Here is an 18,830-nt window from a genome sequence, read left to right on the forward strand (position 1 = left end):
ATTCACCATATTTTCTAATCCCCACTTTGGTGCCTGATTCAGTGCCTCCATTTAATCTTTTGAAAGATTTATGGCCCCAGCACGTCTGCATGTGATGAGCTCATCTGATGTCAGTTACTATCCGCAGAGGCTGGTGGGGAGATAGTTGGGTACGGTTGGGGACATGTGACAGGTCTGATCGAAATGTACTATGTGAGGGAAATATTGCTCTGGGGAAGTAACTTGGCTTTGCAGCCTTGTACAAAGGGCCCATTGGGGAGAACGGAGGAGGAGATGCCAATTTGCTAATGGGAATCTCCAACCTTGAGCCCCCTTCCTGCAGAGAGCTTGGAGGCGTGTTGGCAGGGACTGTTTGCATTTAGTTACATCTCGGAGGCTTTGGTGGAAATACAATCTCTAAATATTGAAGGCAAAGCTGGAAACACAAAAATCACTTTGCTTCTATTCGCCCCAAACCACATACACTCAAACAAATGAAATATGTATGAAGCGAGAACCATCTGTAAGCGTGTAGGAACTGAGTCCCACTGAAGCACCTGGGGCCTTGTCCTGATACCCAGGTACCTGCCTGGGTGACTCACGACAGAGATGGAGAGAGTAGAAGCGATATCTTTGATTTGGGCTTTTTGTGTTTCACATGCAATTGCTCTCCAAGCAGTCTTGAAGATGTACTTTAGAAATGCACTTGCCAGGACGCCTGGGTGGCTCAGTCAGTTAAGCGTCTGCCTTCCACTCAGGTCATGATCCCAGGGTCCTGGAATCGAGCCCCACATTGGGCTCCCTGCTTGGCGGGGAGCCTTCTCCCTCTGCCCTGCTGCTCCCACTCCTGTGGACTGGGGATGTACAACGTAAGAGGCCTGAGGCAGTTGGGGAGTGCTGGGGGACAGGCTGGTGTGCTAGGGAAGGCTGACGGTTGCAGCTAGCTGCTGTGTCTTGAGAAGGGGCAACTTTACCTAGCTTGTGCGAGGCACCACTGGCCTAGCATTTCAGGGGCAGGGGGCTGGGGTCCACATGGTGTGGGGCACTCATGCTGGGAAGCCTCCTATTCCTATTTCTGCCAGTCTGGGATCAGGAGGTGAAGGCGGGAACTCGCTATGGGTGCTGGCAAGTGTAGGGGCCAAGGGGGTGGCCCAGAGGCAGAGAGGTAAGCTTTCCTTACACACCCAATATCCTTCCCTAAGTTTGGGCTACCTCCTTCAGAACCACCTCCTGTCTCCCAATCAGTGCCCATCGTCCAACCCACGAAAACCCATCTTCTTTCATTCTTTTTTATAAGATTGTATTTATTTGACAGAGAGAGACAAAGGAAGAGAGGGAACACAAGCAGGGGGAGTGGGAGAGGGAGAAGCAGGATTCCCACCAAGCAGGGAGCCCAATGAGGGGCTTGAACCCAGGACCCTGGGATCATGACCTGAGTTGAAGGCAGACGCTTAACCACTGAGCCACCCAGGCACCTCCAAAGCCCATCCTCTGTGTTGCTCTATGGAACTCAGCAAAGCTCTCATGATTCTCCCAGCATCTCAACATCCACAGCTGGCTCTGGCAAGATGGGGATGCCCACTCCCTCCCTACCATCACAAGGAGGCCCCTCTTGGGGCTCACCTTTCTGCTCAGACATGCCTCTGAGCTTCTCCTGTTCCCCACCCATTCAAACCCTAAACTGGTGTGTGTCACTCAGAGAGCAGCTGCACAGTGTCACAGGCAGTGAGCAGCAGGGACACCGGGTTCAAGGAAGAGGGAAAGAAGAGAAAAGAAAGCGAGACAGCTTGCCCCCTTACAGCTCTATCTGAGGACCAGGCATTGGAACACCTGCCCAGATATACCTGCATGCCTGGCCCTGCCCTCAGGCCTCGGGGGCTGGGCACCTCTCAGCAAGGTCACAAGTAAAGATGGATAAAGAGAAAGGAGTCAGATGGAAATGCAGGAAACATGAGCTAAGATCTTGAGACTGGGTCACTACTGGATTCTTCCGCCTGCTAATAAACCTATGATGCTACGGCCCACAGAACCAAGTCCAGATTGCCAAGTGCAACGTTCAAGGCCCTGTGTGACCCAGCTCTTACTGATTTCTCCAATCTCATCTCCTTTGTGCTCTGCTCCTCTTGGCCACTCTCCTGCCCTTCCACATACCCCCCTCCTCCAATCTCCCCACACCCCCTTGGCTCCAACTGAGGTGGACAGAACAGACAACCTGCGCTTTTTCAAACATCTCATACTGCCTCTGGCCCTAGTGCCTTTGCTCACACTGTTTCTTCTGCCCTCTGTGTCCCTCTACCCATTGATACTACAAACTCTTTTTGAGCATCAAGTAGGTACCAGGCACAGAGAACAAGAACCCATAGTTCCTGCCCTCATGAGTTTACGAGAGCTCTCTCTCTCTCTCTTTCTCCACATCTACTTGGTGAACTTCAATCCATTCTTCAGAATTTGGTTTTTTCACTTCTTCTGAGACACACTTTGCTTCTGCCTAAGCAAGAACCCCTATAATGTTGCCCTCCTCACAGAAAGAGGTTCTCTGCTTCCCAGAAGTCTGGATGCCCAGACCCTTCGGTATAGGGTACAGTGCATAGATATTACCATGGACGGATGCTGTGGATAGAACGACTCTAATCTCATTTGGGGGCAGTGTTTCTGCCCATCCAGGTATCACATGCACATGATTACACATCTGTACACACTCCCTTGTTTTAAGCGTGGGATCTATTGATTCGGGGGGAATCTACTGATTTTTTTTGTAGGTGTTGGATGGTAACATAGGATTCTTCCTTCATAAAAGGCACACAGATAACTTGATGTGTAAGGAAATAGAACAAAGTGCAACTTACCCTTCCCCTTCTCTATGAAGTCTTCCCAGAGAGCACGTACCATGGAGTTGACTCTGTCTTAGTGCCTGGGATGCCAGCACAAAGTACCACAGACTGAGAGGCTTAAACAACAGACGTTTATTTCACACCGTTCTGGAGGCTGGGAAGTCCAAGATCAAGGTGCCAGCACATTCAGTTTCTAGCAAGAGCCAGCCCCCTGCCTCCTTGTACATGAAGGCCTTGTAATGGGCCCCATAGATACCCTGTCCCTTCTGTGTCCTCACACGGCAGAGTGAGGGCAAGCTCCCTGGGGTCAGCTCTTCCCAGGGACACTAATCCTGTCAGATCAGGAACCTACCCTTGCGCCCTCAACCCACCTTTATGGCTCCCTTACTCCTCCCTTCCTTACCCACCACACTGGAGGCCATAGCTTCAGCATATGAATTTGGGGGGAACACAATTCAGTCCAAAGTACCCTTCCTCCTTTATATCCTTATGAAGCCCCACCTCTCACAATAACCTGATTCTATCCTACTCAGTTTCCAAACAGAAAGGCACTACCTGCCTGCTGACTTGTATAGGACTCTGACACTCACCTACTCTCAGTCTTATTTTTAGGGAGCTCTTAAAAAATAAGCCCCCAACACTTGCAAAGTATAAAGTGTACCAAAAAAGAAAACTGAAAGTCACTGACAAATGCCATAACCCAGAGATAACATTTTGATGTGCATCTCTCCAGATGATCTCCATAACTATCTCCTCCTCTATACTTCTCATAGAAACTGCGCCATCCTGTAGAGAGACAAGCTTGTCGCTACAGAGGGCTCACACACTGATTACGGTTCAGTTGGGTCCTCTGAAGATTGATCATGAACCAAGTGACACACTCAAGGATCTCATAAGCCAAAAATTGTTCTTAAAATTAGAATCTCAAAGAATTTTAGAGACTCACTTTTTATCATGACACCTGTCACCAGAGGGTTGATGTGGATGAATGCTCACACACACATACACACACACATGTGTGCCACACTTCCACTCAGTGCTTTGGGATAAAGATCAAATATTTATCATGGCCAGGAAGCTCGTGCATGGGCACGTGCTGCCTCTGTCTACACTGCAGCCTCATCACGCCACTCTGTACCCTCATCTTTCAGTCCTACATATAGAGCGTGGTCCCTCCCATGTCACGGTCTTGCATGTGCTGGACCCTCTGTCTAAAATACTCACTCACTCCTTATGCCTTTGCTTGATTAACTCTTACTTCTCTTTTAGATCACAGCATGGAGAGACCTTTCTTGGGAGCCCTCCCTAAATCCCAGAAGAGCTCAAATTTCCCTTCTATACATGGTATACAAGGTACCTCCTTTCTTGGCATTGATCTGGACTGTGATGCAACATCTATGCCTATCTTCCCAGATGGGGAACTCTGTCTCTTCCCTAAACCCCCAGCCCCTAGCCTTGTGCCCGTCCCACAGGAGGCACTCAGGATCTCATCAAGGAATGACTGAAGAAGAATGTATACTTTGATTTTTTTTTAATTCCCATTTTCTGATGAGATAAGCAAAACTGAGGCCCTCTGTTTATTTTCTGAGATCAAACAGCCAATTAGACATCAAAGGGGTTGAGACCAGGGCCCTGGGGTGCCTCCAGCTGTTGGTGCATTTCAGGACAAGGCTTCCTCCTGTGTAATCAATGACTGGCTAAGCTGAGTGGCAGATTTCCCACATTGAACTTTTTAACCAAGGTCAGGAAATTGCGTTTATTTTTCTGGGGAAATGTGGAAACTACAGAATTGTGAACAGGATAAAAAGTTATGACTTATATTCAAAGGAAATTGCTTTTCACTATAGAAAATTACTGCCTGCTTTTCATCTCTGAACACAATTCCATCTCTGGTTATGAAATCATATTCTTTTCCATATATAATTTTTTTCTTTGCTTCTGTCTATAGTATGTATCAAATAAAAGCTATTTTCCTTTTTTTCTTTAAAAAAAAAAGGAGAAGAAGAAGAGAAATAAAAAGAGAAAGAAAAAGTGACCAGGCAGTTTATTTTTTTTAATTTTATTTTTTTCAGTGTTCCAAAATTCATTGTTTATGCACCATAGTCAGTGCTCCATGCAATTCGTGCCCTCCACAATACCCACCACCCAGATTATTATCTAGGAGGTCACCATTTGTTCCTATAAAAAGCACAATCTGGGTTTTCCATAGAACAATTACTGATACTGATTCTGCTTGTATTGAACAGAAATAAAGGGAGAAAAAAAGCAAGTAGGTGGTAAACAAGTCCTAGAAAACATAAGTGCTGGCATAATCAGTACCTGGCTTGTGGAGAGCACCAATGGAAAGAGTTCCAGACAGTAATGGCAGCTCAGCTGGGGGGATGTCAATGACAAGCACAGTGGGCATACATCTTGGTTCACACGCTTAGGTATACAAGAAATGCCATTTATAACTTTTCATGATAAACCTCATTTTTTTATGAGGTGAACATCTTTCCTCTACTGTGTTTGTGCCACTGCCCTAAATCTCCAGAGTGTTGGGGCATCTGGAGGGGCATGAAGAAGACCTCTCAGTCCACAAAGACTGGCATCAGGGTGGCCCTATTGACATGGCTATTCAGGTCCTACACCACCTATAGTCTTCCAAACTGGATGCCCCATTACTGAGGCTCTTTTCCTCTTGGATCTTATCATTATCTTTTCCACAACACCATGAAAGGAGGCAGTATGGAGAAAGTCCAGTGTTATGGGTGGAACTGTGTCCCCCCCAAAAAGATATGTGGAAATCCTAACCCCAAGTACCTCAGAAAGTTACCATATTTGGAGATACAATCTTCACAGAGGTAATCAAGTTGAAATGAGGTCATTAGGATGGGTCTTAATCCAGTATGACTGTGTTCTTCTAAAAAGGGGAAATTTGGTCACAGAGACAGACACGCAGAGAGAAGACAGCCATGTGACTGGAAGGATGCACCTACAAGCTAAGGAATAGCAAGGACTGCCAACAAACTCAGAAGCTGGAAGAGACAGGGCAAGATTCTTCACTAGAGCCATCAAAGAGAGCGTGGCGCTACTGACACCTTGATATTGGTCTTCTCTTCCACAACTATGAGATAATCAATGTCTGCTATTTTAAGCCACTCAGGCTTTAGAACTTTGTTATGGCAGTCCTAGGAAATGAATAAATCAAGTGGTCCCCCTTCTCCTGGCCAAGACACTTGGTGTCTACAGACCAATCTACTTCCCTCATGGGCTTGGGCTTTGGAGAGCAAGGACCGAAAGAAGTGTTGGCTATCTGTTTTCCTGGAACACATATTTCCCACAGGAAGTGAACACAGGACCTGCTACGTGCTTGAATAGGGAGACACGAAAAATGGAGAGAAGGGTAAAACCATGGATTAATATCTCAAAACAAACCCATGGATTAATATCTCAAAAGATGGTCCAACCCACATGGTAACAGTAACCTCAGAAATACCCTCAGAAGGAGGGCACCAGAGTCCTCAGTGGCCCTAATGCATGCCCTCTAGTGTCTCAGCTGGGTGAGCTGTGGAGCCATTTGGATCCGAGTCAGCATAAACGAGGCCCTCATGCCTCTACTTCATAATCCAGCACCTCTGAAGGCATTGCTAAGCCATTACTGCACTCTTCTCCCTGGAGCCTAGTCTTGGCCATCAGATCCTTGATGCAAAGTTCTAGGCACATACCACTGAACAATCAAAGGTGGTGATTAAAATGAGTAATGTAGTAAACAAGCATGCAGCAAATCACAGGTCCACCTGTTCTGAGCCTGTGCCAAAAAGCTGGGCTGTGCAGGAAAAAATCAAATAACATCAAGGATTTGAGACATCACAAATTTATAGTCCTTGGTCTCAACCAGGTCCTTCGTGCACATGTGTCTTTTCCATCATCTGTGTCTCTTCAGTCAACTTCTTAGCCCATACCCATCAAGAATCCCAAACTCTGCTTTTCTCAAACTTTCCACTCCCCATCCCCTTTCCCAATCCATGCAACAGTTTCACCACCTACTTACAAAAGAGCAGAAGTACCATTCACTTCCTGTTCTTCTCCCAACACATTGACGTGTATCCTCGTGCAGTATTTCCTTCTTCCTTCTGCCTCAGTGGACTTAGAATTCCTCCCCACCAACACCAGCCTCATCATTCTGGGTCCTCTGCCATCACTCTCCCACTTGTGTGAGTTTGAGCTGCTAGAATATAAGAGCCTCAGGGCCCTTTCTGTTGTGTTCACTAAATTCCTGGCACCTAGTAAGTATTCAGTAATTATAAATGAATATGTCAATCATTCTTTTTCTCTTGCATCCTCAGTTTCTATACAAATGTTATCCCCTTAGTACAAGAATATGCTAAAATTCTTTCCATTGAAAAATCAGTAAACAAACAAGTTTCTTTCAACCTATGAATATCTGTCCAGCCGCCCCCTGCCACCATCTCCTTCCTCCCTTGCAGCTAAATTTCTTAGAGGAGCTGTACATATTCCCTTTTGTACACATTCACTGGCTTACCCTGAGATGCCCCTCCCCTATTTATTTCTCAACTCAAGAAAAGCTTGCCCTTTTCTTGCCCTTTTCTGCACTATCTCACCTCTCTGTGCTCCTTGAAAGAGGTCTCTCTTTCCAAAGTCATAGGTAGTTTTGCGACAACCAATGGAAATTCTTCCATCCTTACCTGGTTTGCTCTCCTGTTCCCCTTGACACTTCTGAACAACACCTCCCCACTGACACCTTTGTTTCTTGTTTTCCCTCCCCCAACCACTCCTTCTCTGTCTCATCAAATGCTCTTCTTTCTCTTTCCTGTTCTCATCCCTCCGCCCTCTGGACAGTTTCATCTATACCCACATTTTACTCTCCAACCTAAATTTCTTTCCAAAACTGAAGCCCCTTATTTCATACTGGACTTTTTCAACAAGAGTCCCCAAAGCCCTCATAAGTATACACGTGCAGAATGGAGCCCATCCTGTTTACATCTCAGACCTCCCCTCCACCTGTACTTTCTGTCACCGCAATAGGCAACACCATTCATTTCTCTGCCTAAGCAAGACACCTGCGACTCACCCCCAATTACTCCCTCCCTGTCACCTTTGGGCACCAATTAGTCATTAAGACCTGTCAAATTTATTCTTAAAAAGTGCCTTTGAATCAGGCCATCTCCCCATGGCCAAACCCTTAGTTTTGGTACCACCCTTTCTCATGCAAAATCCTGCAGAACCATTCTACTGTCATTCCTTCCAATCCACATCCTCCAGTGGTCTTTTTCAAAAATCTGATCACCTAATTTTCTCACTTAAAAGAGTTCAGTATTGAGGTCATCTGGGTAGTTCAGTTGGTTGAGCACCCAATTCTTGATTTCAGCTCAGGTCATAATCTCAGGGTCGTGAGATAGAGCCCCATGTCAAGCTAGGACTCAGCGTGGAATCTGCTTATGATTCTCTTCTTCTACCTCTGCCCCTCCCCCACCCACATATGTGTGTTTGCACATGCCCTCTCTCTCAAAAATTAATTGATTAATTAATTAAAATAAATGAACAATTTCAATTTTCCCCTTTCCCCAGAGCTCTTATGCTGCGGCACTGCTGGTCTGGCTCCTATTGTTCTTCAAGCCCCACTTCCAGCCATATTCAGGGTGCTGTGCCTCTGCACTTTCAAAATGGTTCCTTCCTCCCTTTACTGGCTGACTCCTTGTTTATCAATACTATATTAATCAGGACTGCTTTGGTCGTATGTGATAAAAATCAAACTGAAAATAGCTTGAGATAAAATTCATCATCCAGATAATGTGTGGTGTAAGGAACTCCATGAACAGGAATGTGCCTGGCCTTTGGATTATATTAGTTTTCCAGAACAGCCTTAGCAAAGTACCACAAACTTGATGGATTAAAGATAGAAATTTATTTCTATGTTTAAAAATGTCTAGAGGCTAGAAGTGTGAGATCAAATACCAGATGCATTGGCTTCTTAGGACAGCTTTTCTCTTCGACTGGTAGATACTGTCTTCCAGTCTTCACATGTTCTTCTGTCTGTGGGCATCTGTGTCCTAAGTATTTCTTATAAAGACACCAGTCATATTGGATTAGGACCAACCTAATGACTCCATTTTATTTTCATTTCTTCTTTAAATACCTTATCTCCAAACACAGTCACAGTCAAGGGGTTAGGGTTTCAACATACGAATTGGGGATAGGTGGCAAGTTTGCCCCATTCTGACCCTCCATCTCTAACCCTTGATTCTCCATTCAACTTTATCTATTTGCAGACTAGCAGAAAACATAGCAGCCAACAGTCTTGACTTTTCCATCTGCTGGCTTCAATCATTAAAAAGACTATCCCAACTTTCTCATCCTTAGGCCAGAATGTCCTGGAGTAAAGACCCTTTTACCCATGTGAGGTCAGACTGTCATGGTAGTGTCTCCAGACTGAGTTTCCAGGGAAGAATAATGAAATGGCTTCCATTCCTACTCCCCAATATTGCCAAAAATACATGTAGGAAAAAACTAAATCCTTCATTTTCTAATTGTCTTACAAAGTCCACTTTTTGTGCCAATTTCCATTCTTCCTTTCAGTAAAATTGATTAAGAAAATATTCAACTCATAGGTAAGCTGTGTTGAAGAATGTATGTTCCCTCAGGCTATGTGATTTTAATTTTGACTGAACTAAGAAGATTGGAATCAGGAAAGAAGGACAATACACCTGCAGGTGCCCACTCCAAATAATTGTTCCTCACTTGTAAGACTGGTTGAAACTATCTTCTCTCACCCAACACACATACATGCTGCCTATACACCAACCCAGCTTAGTCTTAGAGTAGGTGGGACATTCCAGTCAGCCCCTGCAAAGACGTCTTTTGTCACAAATGCCATGTCCAATACTAAACTCTGTTCCTGTCCTGCTATGTGGCAGGGTGATTGTTCCGAGAAAAAAAAAAAAATTCAGACCCAGTTCATACAAATTTCCTCCAGCACAGGGTTGTTGCTGTGAATGGAACTATGTCCCCCCAAATCTCATACATTGAAGTTCTAACCCCCAGAGTGCTGGTATTAGAGTTGAGGTTTGGGAAAGGTTATTAGATTTAGATGAGGTCATGAAGGTGAGGATCTCATGATGGGACTAGTGCCCTTATTTAGAGGAAGGGCCTCCAGAGCTCATTATCTCTTCTGCAATTTACAAGCCAGGAATGGAGCTCTCACCAGAAAGTGACCATGCCAGCACTGTGATTTTAACTTCCTGCCTCCAAAACTTTAAGAAAAGACATGTCTATTCTTTAAGTGTTCCAATCTGTGATATTTTGTGTTGGCAACCCTAGCAGACTAAAATAATCTTCCCCCTTTTATTTCCTCCTCCCTTCCTTTCAACATATTAAATAATTCTTTGGGGTGGGAGAAAACAAATGTAATACTGACTTGACTTCAAGTCTGGCTGTGATAATTCTTATTTAACTAGTTTCATTCTAGATTTTGAAAAAAGAAGAAGAAAATCAGAAAAAGAACTCCGTTCTCAGAGGAAGAACATCAACTTTCTACAGAATTCACTTTAATTTTTCTCCTTTCCTCAAAACAGGAATCAACCAACCCTTAGTAAGTCACCTGTGATCAGAGTACAAAAGCACAGTATTTGGCTCTTGAAATAGACTGCCTAGGTTCAAATCCTGGCCTGACCTCTTACTGTGTGATGTTGGGAAAGTAACTACACTATGCCTCAGTTTCCTCATCTATATAAGAGATGACATTAATGGTATTTTTAGAACATGGCAGCTGCTATAGGCACCCTACAGATGACATGGGAAAATGGTACTTCAGAAGGGAAAGGTGGTAGACAGGTTGTCCTTAGCTGTTAAGAAAGCCTCAGTGCAGGGGTGCCTGGGTGGCTCAGTAGGTTAAAGCATCTGCCTTCAGCTCAGGTCATGATCTCAGGGTCCTGGGATTGAGCCCCGCATCGGGTTCTCTGCTCAGCGGGGAGCCTGCTTTCTCCTCTCTCTCTCTCTGCCTGCCTCTCTGCCTACTTGTGACCTCTGTCTGTTAAATAAATAAATAAATAAAATCTTTAAAAAAAAAAAAAGAAAGAAAGCTTCAGTGCATGTATCACCTACTCCAGGAAGCCTTCTGGAGAGTCTTGCTAACCAGACCATAAAACTCCACAAGGGCAGTTATCCAAAGAAATAGATAAATTGTATGTTTGTATTCTGTGAGTTTAAACATCTTTAAATCTTGCTACAGAACACAGTGTTTTCTGAAGACTGGCAGCATCAACATTGCCTGAAAGCTTATCAGAAATGTTGAATCTGACTCACTGGCATCAGAATCTCCTTTTAACAAATCTCCAGGTCATTCATTTGCACTTGGGAAGCACTGGTTTAGATGTTGCCTCTTAAGAGGTCACAAGTGATAAGTGATAAGAACCACTTGCACCACCGCTCCCAGAAGGGATGCAGAGAGGGAAACTGAAGAGGGTTTCTCAGCTCATGGAGGTAGTGAGGATTTCTTAGTCCCACAGTCATTGGCCACTGTATGTCTGTGGAAGAAAATGGAGGCCCAGGGGAACTGCTCCAAGAGTATCTCTTCCATAAAGGTCATATCCTGACCAAAGTTAACTGTAAGATACTGAGTTTTGAACACCAGGGTAAGTATGAAATCGTAACATATGTAAAACGTGAAAATTGAATACGCAGGTAAAACTTGATTGTTTACATGCAGTTCAACCAATTGGACAAGTTAGGGTCCATTCTATCTCCTCGGGACTTGATGTACACAAACCATAACCTGTTTATAACTCCATCCTACCATTTAATATAGTGTTCTCTAATCCTTTTTTACTTACTCTTTTCCCCCAAGCTCATCGACAGTTAGACTTGTGACTTTCATTTTGTATCTCTGACACCTAACACAACACCAGAGACACTGAAAAGTACACAGTAGGCATTCAAATAAATATATGTTGAAATGAAAATGAATTGCTTTCCAAACTGTTACCTGTAGAAATACAATATAAGGAGGATATATCACACTCTGCTAGAAGTGTCTTGTTAATTCTAGAATTCATTGTCTTATGTTGAATTACAAAGAAATTAATCTAGGCATTGTTTTTATTTAAATCCTAGCTCTCTTTGCAATCTGAGGATGATATGGAGAGAAAACATATCAGGGAACAAAACACAGAGATGTGTAATGGGGCAGGGATAGCCAAAGAAGGATTTCTGGATAGAAAGTTTAGAGAGAGGAATTTAATAGGAAAAGAAGGAAAGAGAGGTCCCTCACCAACTTCTAAATACAGTGAGACAGCAGGGAATGCACCTGTGCTTGGATCATCCAAATCATCCTGGGGTCAGGAAAAAGAATGGGGCATGAGAACATTTCAGCAGTTCATAGCTTTCCTGTAATACATGTATGATGTTCTGCTCCAAATTTTCAACGTGAGAGGAGGGAGATTTCCCACACCACCAAGGAATTCTCCATCACCAGCTGGTATCTTACAATTCAACTCAATTCTGACATTGTCTATACGGAAATAGCATAAGATCCCACCAGTTTGAGGTTCAATCCCATAAGACTGCCCCCGAACACACACACTCCAGATGCCAACAAGGTCGGGCTGTCACCTGTGCTTCTGACCCACAGGCTGCAGATCAGAGATTCCAGAAACTCCCTCCTAGGGTTTGATTAATTTGCTAGAATAGCTTACAGAGCTCAGAGAAACATTTTAACTGACTAGATCACCACTTTCTTATAAAAAAGTATATAATTCAGGAATAGCCAGATGGAAGAGATACAAAAGGCAAAGTATAGAGAAAAGGCCCAGAGTTTCTGTGTCCTCAGAGCATACCATTCTCCCAGAATCTCCATGCATTCACCGACCCAGAAGCTCTCAGAACCCCATACTTAGAGATTTCCGTGGAGGCTTCGTTATACAGACTTGATTGATTAAATCATCAGCCACCGGCTATTAAACTCAATCTCCAACCCCTCTCCCTTCCCTCCGGAGGTCAGGGGGATGGGACAGAATTCCAACTTTCTAATCACAGGTTGTTTCTTCTAGTAACCAGCCCCCACCCTTAAGTGCTTTCCAAAAGTCACCTCATTAATATAATAAAGAGATCTTCATCACTCTCATCACAGGAAATTCCAGGGATTTTAGGAGCTCTGCCAGAAGGGGAAGGAAGACCAACCTAATATATATTTCTTATTATAAATCACAGGATCAGACATGTCTCACAAGTACAGGTTTTGTAATGAGTTTAGGATTCTTGCAGTCATTGGGGTTGTCTCTACTGCCACCAAGAACCATTGAGCAATTACACTGGCCCACCCTTGGGAATGCCTCCTGTGCTTCCTGTACCCTAATCTCCATGCTCTTCTCCTTATGGTGAATCAGAGCCAAGCATGTGAGGGTCAGTGGTGCAATGCACACCTATGATTTTTGTGTGGAAAAGAGAACTGGGGCACCTGGGTGGCTCAGTGGGTTAAAGCCTCTGCCTTTGGCTCAGGTCATGATCCCAGGGTCCTGGGATCGAGCCCCACATCTGGCTCTCTGCTCAGCGGGGAGCCTGCTTTCCCCCCGCCATCCCCCTCCCGCCTGCCTCTCTGCCTACTTGTGATCTCTGTCTGTCAAATAAATAAATAAAATCTTTAAAAAAAGAAAAAAAGAACTAAGACCTAGACACACAATCAGACAGATGGAGATCACTGATCAGAAGCTATGTTGGAGGATGTGGTCTCAAGGTCTGGCCAAATGAGCCAGTTAACTATGCTTCCTTGAATTCAACTAACCCACCAGCCATAGATAATACTGGACCACACGAAGTCCCCTGCTCGGACAGGGCCTGCCCCGTTACACTGAGTTTGTGGCCGAGTACTCATTTCAGTGTCCTCTCTATAGGCAGTTAGCGGCCAAGAGAGAGAATGTAGAGAAAGCTGAGGATACTCCCAAGTTCACCATGGACGCAGGGCAGAGAGGAAATAGGAATGTTATTCTAGTGGAAGTCCCCCCCACAGACACTTGGGAGGAAGAATTCAATGTTCTGTAGGAAGTCCTGTTTCCACTTTCATGATGCATCCCCTAACACCACCCACCACTGTTCCTTTAGGGATCCTCCTGAGTTTAGACGTGGAGGTGTCGATACAGCCACGAGAAAGCTCACCAGTGGATCTAGCTAATACATTAATCAAGGATCAAACAGTGCATTAAACTGGGTCTGAAAATACACTCTCTTCTATTTCTCATACCAAAATATGTCTTTCAATATAGGTCATCTGAGGTTCTGAAATTAGATGTACTAACAACATAAAGATACTCCAATAATAAAAATGCCTCTTTATTGTCAAATGCTTGGGGGGAAATTTTAAGTCCAACAATTAAATCCTCTTGCAAATTAAAGCCCCCCAAAATCGAAATTCTAAAGTAAAATATGTTGCTCTTATGAGTCTAAAATACAAAGTTTTCAAGTCAGAGAGTTCTTGATGCCAAAAAAAAAAAAAAAAAAAAGGAGGGGGAGTTGTAAATTTCAGAGGGGAATTCGGGTTTTTTCTGTAGCTATCCCCTGTGCCTCCTCTCATTGGGATGGATATAGTTTCTTCAAGCCTCAAAGTCTCTCATGAATGTCATCTTTTTAGATAATCCAAAAATTTAATAAACACATATAATTATTACAGTGCTAGCTTCATACCCACAAATTTAGGAAACAAAAGCACTGTCAGCTATTTCAGAAAAAATTAGGTTCCTAGAATTTGTGTGAGAGGTTGCCAAACACCATAACAGAGGCTTGGTATCTGAGGAGAAAACAGAAAATTGCAGAGTTAGTCTTCACAGGAGCCTTCCCAGATGCCCAGAGCTGGAACTAAGTCTGGCTGGGACATTCCTTCATCTAGACCTTAACTGTGACACCATTTATGTGCCATATCTAAGTGGAAAGCGTCTCCGCTTTCAGCAAGGACTTCTTAGTAACGTGACAACCATCTCAGACACCGGATTTTATAGGAGGTCTTTCCTTTCCTTGCAGCACATCCAAAACCTCTGGGCATCCATTGCTCCTTGAGTCCTGTGTGTCTGACATCTTAGTCATGAACAGAGTGGAGGCTGTTAGGAACACGGGCCCCCAGATTCTCTTGGAACTGGGAACAGACAGCAGTGAGCTGCAGTGGTGCTTTGACGATCTCGAAAGCAAGCAGAATGGGTCAGTTGGTAGAACCTGCTTCGTGGGGAATTGCCCCCCACACCTTCACATCGCTTCCAGTGAAGAACCGCCCTTGGCAGGGTCCTAAAGTGAATGTGCCCAGGCTGAGTCCAGGACCTATGCTCTCGGGCAGCTAGTGAGGACTCAAACCTCCACCATGTGCTTCTCAGGACACAGTTTACCGCAGGTTTGGATGGTTCCAGGCTGCAGGGACTGGTGCTCCCTGTTCTGTCATTACTTGCAGCAGGGGGATGTACACCCGTGCTCCATTTCCCTCTGTGATTCCCCTGTGTCTCTCAGAAATGTGAGTTTCTAACAGTGTAATCACCTTCTAGAGACGATCCCCTTTCCTCTCTCCTGCAAAGACCTAACACATTTGCCAGATTCAAATGTCCTCCCTCCTTGCTCCCTCCCATGGTGTCTGCTGTTTTTTCTAACACATTCCTCACATTTGTTCTATTCTTCCATAGTGGGAGACATAAAGTCAATGAATTGTAAGACTGACAAAAACAAGCATTGTTCAAGTCTTGTTCATTGTCACTCTCTGAACAGGTTAATTCCCTGGAAGATATACTCCCATCAAACTAACATCTAACCCAGGCCTGCCTGCCTCTGTCTTATAGATCGCATCTTTGCTCAGCCTTCCTTTAATGTCATAATTCTTTAAATTTACTGGTCAGGAATCACCAGGTAGCATGCAAAACCTTACAGTCTTCCTTTTGTATTCATCATTAATACACCCCAGAACTATGGAGTTTTATGCTGATTTGTCTACTCAGTCCTCCTCAAATCTATCCCCATATTATGGAATAGTTTTGGAGAGTTAAAGTCTCCAAGAGTGTCTTCCTAACAGCTCTAACTTTGGACTCTATCAATGTCTCTAAGTGCTGTTTCTCCCTGTTTTTCTGGATCTTAACTCCTTCTGGAAGGCATTCTGTTAACTTCTCTTGCCTCTCTTCATCTGTTAGACTTCATGGATCCCCAGTCCAGGTTTCCAGATTTTTTGACAACTAAATCATTCCCCCCTTCCTAACTTCCTAAAGTCATTAACCTGTATACATCTCCTCTTTCTGTTTCTCTATCTCAGGCCTTGTGGTCTTCTGAAAATATACCAACCTTTCTCTTAAGGAAAACTTTCTCTTTTTTCAGCTTTATCAGCCTGCTCTCCTCTATCTCACTTTAATTCTTCCTATAGCCCCATCCTGGGAAGAATGAAGCATATTTTCCATCCTACCCTAGTTCCTCCTTGGTTTCCAGAGCAATCTGATCTTCTAGAGTCCAAAAGTTCCAGGCATAGATCCTTGTAATTATTCTCTTGGACTAAGAGTATGCAAGAATGTTACGTAATTGTTCCTCTGTCTCATCTCAAAAGCACAACACATTCCCTTTATAAGGATTCTTCTTTTTGGGGGGACAGGTGGAAAGTGTCTCTATATCCCCTTGTGTGGATGAAGCCATCTATAGCCATGGTCAGAGCTTATATAATCAGTAAGTCCAGAGTCAATTTGAAATCATGTATCAGGAGTCAACAGACAAGCCAAATAATTGTGGATAACTCCTCTGGTTCCCTCCTGGGGCCCTGCAGGTAGCTAGCAGATTTGGGGTTGTCTATGTCACATTGTCTCCTAGGTCTGACGTTAACAATTTAAACTATAATCTCATATATTAGTGTTCTGTAGCATGCGTGAAACAGATTCTTATTTTCTTTCTTTTTCTCCCCCCAGATTGCAGTCTCTGCCTGCAGACACAGCTGAGAAACACAATAAAGGCAGCAAATATTGTTCTGCCTGCTCATGCCTAAAATGATCTAATCTCTGACACAGGCTTGCCTATAAACCAGTGCCTATGCCAAGCAGTTTCAAGTCAAGTGGCAGCACTCCGCGTACTCAGATGAAGAGGCTGTGTCAGAACAAAACCAGCCACTCCCTGTGAGTAGTTTCCGTAAGAGCACTATCCCACCCAGACAGAAATCCCACGGGCCCCACACTTACTGAGCCTAAGCCTTCCTGAAATGCAAGACTACTTCAGAAGCCCCACTTTCCACATGCTAGTTTGCTCTTCAGATATTCATCTTTGTCAATAGTCATGGTCCTGGGTCCATATGACGGATGTTATAGTTTGAGGGAGCCTAAGAAATAACACCTGTCCTCCTCCATGTTCAGATAATTACCTCAGTCAAGCAAATGGAGATGAAAATATCACCCTTATCACCAATAAAGCTGTTGGAACACATGGCCTGGGTCTGTAGTCACAGGGTCCTGCTGTTGACTCACCCTTGAATCCAATACTCACTCATCTGGACAAGGGCTGATTAAAACTACCACCACCACCCCCAAACCCAGGGTAAAAGCAACCAGAGTTGGGACCTAGAGCTGGATTCCTGTAATGGATATTTCTGGTACACACCACCATAATGGACCTCAAGTTTAACTAGAAGATTCTTGAGACATCTTCAAAAACAAATGATTCTGTAGCCGCTGAAGGAATAGACCTTTTCTGTTTTATTCTCCAAACCTGAACTCTTTCAGTCTCAACTTCTCACCAGACAGGTCCTAGAGATCTGAAGTATCCCATCCAACTGGCCTCTATTCACAAGCCTTCACATGTCCCACCTCTAACTCCTGCTATGGGTCATCCCATCCTAATTAGCCTCACTCACCTTTGTTGGCTCCTTCTTGCATTTCTTCTCCTTTTACCTCCTATTGGTGACCGCAGGCATCTCTATAAACCACATTTTCCTTGTCAATTCACCCATTTTTAGACACTTAGGTTGTTGCCATGTCTTGGCTATCATGAATAGTGCTACAGTGAACATGGGCTTGGACCCCTTAAACCTTAAGTACCAGGAATTTTCATTCCGTTGCTCCACACTGAGAGCTCCTAAATTTTCCCTAGCCCCTCTCAAGTCAAGTAAACATCACAGTGCATCCCCAGGCCTCAGGACAGAAAGGGAATTAATCAAAATAAGTTTATCACATATGCCATTCATAGAAAGGTGTTTCTCTCTTTTTCTAAGCCATTTCTCTTTAATCCATAAGTGTGTCTAAAACTACTTTGTCCCTTTTCTGGTTGTTCACCGTGGGGACAAAACCATCCAGCGTCTCCAGTAGGGGCAGTTAAACTTTAAAGATCTTCTCATTTGCATGTCATTGGGCCCCCGGGGGAAGCTATTATTATTTAACACGTGTCAGGAGCCTTCAACTCCTTGATGCTTCCCATGGATCTCATTCTCACTAGTTACATGCTTTGCACATCCCCTACTGGCATTTCCGATAGTATCTGCTATATGAATGTTGATAAATACTATATGAAAGTCTATTAAATTAATCTAATGGCTACCACGCTGGTTCTCTAATGACATGGCAGATAAGAGGATCTTTAAAGTTGACCTGCTTCCGGGAAAGCTCGGAATTGTTCCCCTCAATGGACCTTGGTCTACCTGACCAAGCTGTAGCTAATAAAGGGACTTCCTCACAACCTCTAACTTTCATGCCCAAATTAGAGGCTGTGTGTGGGGAACCACTTTGTTGGGGCTCTTAGAGACAAACTCTAAGAGCAGTCAGATTTATTACTTCCATTTTCTCTTCCGTACTTTACCATTTCTGCTTCCTGCTCCCTCCTCTCCTGTCACCATTTTCTTTTTTAGATTCTACATATAAGTGAAATCACAGCACTTGTCTTTCCTTGGCTGACTTATTTCACTTGCCATAATGCCTTCAAGGTCCATCCACGTTGTTGAAAATGGGAGGATTTCCTTCTTTCTATGGCTGAATAGTATTACATATACACATATGTACCACATTTTCCTTACCCATTCATCCATCAAAGGACACTTAGGTC

The sequence above is a fragment of the Lontra canadensis genome, unplaced genomic scaffold, assembly GCF_010015895.1.
Source record: "Lontra canadensis isolate GAN:19392208 unplaced genomic scaffold, GSC_riverotter_1.0 scaffold1, whole genome shotgun sequence".
Classification (NCBI taxonomy): Eukaryota; Metazoa; Chordata; class Mammalia; order Carnivora; family Mustelidae; genus Lontra; species Lontra canadensis.